Consider the following 2455-nt stretch of genomic DNA (forward strand, 5'->3'; position numbering starts at 1 on the left):
ATTTGATTCTCCATTTGTAAAGAGGCTAGAACCTCATCAAAAGCAATGATGCATAATTCTCTATTGTGAACTAAGCATTATTTCATAATTAAGTTCTCCTACTTTATTTTGTTGAGGGGAAAAAATTACTCTGACCAGGTTATTTTTCCATACCGAGTTTAAACATCTGACTGGAAACTACACTGAAAACTGTACATCTTATTTGTGTGCTGAGCACTTACGAATTCACTCTACCTGAGAGACCGCTGAAAGCCTGGGCAGAATATTGCACTGATGTCTTTGTAACAGGGACAAAATCATCCTGCACAAACACATCTGTCACTTACAGTCGAAGACAAGCCTTTAATTAATTGGGTTTACAATTCTGTTTTCTTTTTTTATTACTTCTCTTAACCTAATGTTCACTTTCCATGCCCCTAAAAGAGGAACAGGTAAAGGCCAGGTGAAAAATAAACTCCCACAGGCAATATTTACAGAACTGTTTCTGGTAAACAGTCAAACTCACCAGGCTCTTATATCATCATTTATTTGCACCTGTCTTTAAGCATGGGTTTTTGTGCTGCCATAAGCAATTCTTAATTTCCATCAATAACCTTTCATTTCAAGCATGGCCAGTTTGCATTGCAAGTGTGAGAGCTGAGAATTGTCCTTTTTGGAAGCTGGAATCGAGCACAGGAACATAACTTAAAGATTAAGCTAAACTCAACTATCACAGTCCAAGTAGGGTCCAATCTATAAATTGGGTCAGTTTGGGTCACCTTACTGGGGAGAAGAGCTTTCAAGTCTAACTGAACTGTTACATTTAGACCATTTATAGGGATGTAAATGGCAAAATTTACAAGAATATACCCTGGCTACCTGGAGTAGCTTTTGCCCTTTAATACATTGTATAGGTTTCATTCATGCTGTCATTTACCCACCTAGAATTAACTAGACCCCCACCTCCTGAGAAATGCCTATTAAGTGCTTAGTAAAACTACGGAAATTACTCTGCTGCCATTTGTGGAAGATTCATTCCTGGCTTCCAAACTGCTACAATTCCAAATAAGATACAAAATGGTCAAGGAATTTGGAAGAAAATATTAGTTCTGAAATTCTTGCAAGAGGCTAGAAGAGTGCTCGCTTCGGCAGCACATATACTAAAATTGGAACGATACAGAGAAGATTAGCATGGCCCCTGCGCAAGGATGACAAGAGGCTAGAAGAAACTCAGGTTGGATGGAGGCAGAGAGGACTGACCCAGAAATTGTATTTAATTGGATCTAGAGATAATACTGAACAATGTGTCTGTAACTTTAAAAAATGGGTATCACCTAGACTGAGTACTGCTTGGAACATGGTCAGTGTTCAATACATACTTTATAAATGACTGAATGCCTACCTTACTGATTGAATCAGGCATTAGAAATGTTGCCCTTCAGAACTCTGGCTAGAAACAAAGGTAAAAAAATTATGACTCAACATGGAAAATATACCAGTTAGCATCAATTACTCGTAGGAAATAGGAAGAGTATTCTGTGGAAGTCATGTGATTAAAAATGAGTCAATATTAACTTTCAGTATGCCATGGTCAGAATGTTTGTAACTTCCCCAAATTTCCATGTTGAAATCCTAACCCCCAAAGGTGGGTGTTTTAAGAGGTGGGACATTTAGGAAGTGATTAGATCAGTTAATCTAGAGTGATCTCTAGTTCTAGAGGCAGAATGCTCATGCATGAGATTAAGTTCTCTAATAAACGAGACCCCACAGAGCTCCCTTGCCCCTTTCACCATGTGAGGATGCAATGAGAAGTTTGCAACAGAAAAAGGGCCCTCATTCAACCATCCTGGCACCCTGATCTTGGGGTTCCAGCCTCAAGAACTGAGAGCAGCAAATTTCTGCTGTTTAAAAGCCATTCATTCTTGGTATTTTGTAAGAGCATTCTGAAAGATCTAAGACACAATCATAAGAAAAAAAAACATGTGATAAGGTAAATGAAGAGTTTTTGGGTTTATTGTTTTCACCTCTCCAGTTTATGGTAAGCATGATACATTTATTATTCCCCTTTAAGAGAAAAAAACAATTAAATGCAACTACATTACTTTCCATTCTTTGTGGTCCCAAATTAATCATTTTGCATTCTCAAAATCACATGCTGGCTTTCAGAAGAGAAATGAAAAATGACTAGAAACAGGTTCTGTCTTCCTTTTTTTGCTCAAATGAGTTTGGTTCAATGCTGTTTAGCATACGTAGTGGGTTTAACCAGTGGGATCATGACTCTGCCAAGAACAGTTACATGAATTTTCACATGGCAGTTAAATAGTAGAGGCTCCTCTAAGATGTATGCAGCACCAGATGGGGGCAGAGGGAAGAAGCTGAATTCTATGGAAACACTACTGTAGCATATTGTGCTCAGAGATTCCAAAAATAATCCTGCCACAGTTTCTGGCAAATGTAAGCACCTCTTAACATCTAA

At 38.2% G+C, this 2455-nt stretch overlaps 1 non-coding gene across 1 annotated transcript; it reads left to right on the forward strand.

The window, feature by feature from the left end:
* Nucleotides 1-1115: 1115 nt before the first annotated feature.
* On the forward strand, nucleotides 1116-1222 carry LOC123945323. The gene has a single exon (XR_006819167.1). It is a non-coding gene; the product is annotated as a U6 spliceosomal RNA (small nuclear RNA).
* Nucleotides 1223-2455: the final 1233 nt, after the last annotated feature.

This window comes from Meles meles, chromosome 6 (assembly GCF_922984935.1).
Source record: "Meles meles chromosome 6, mMelMel3.1 paternal haplotype, whole genome shotgun sequence".
In the NCBI taxonomy this organism is placed as follows: Eukaryota; Metazoa; Chordata; class Mammalia; order Carnivora; family Mustelidae; genus Meles; species Meles meles.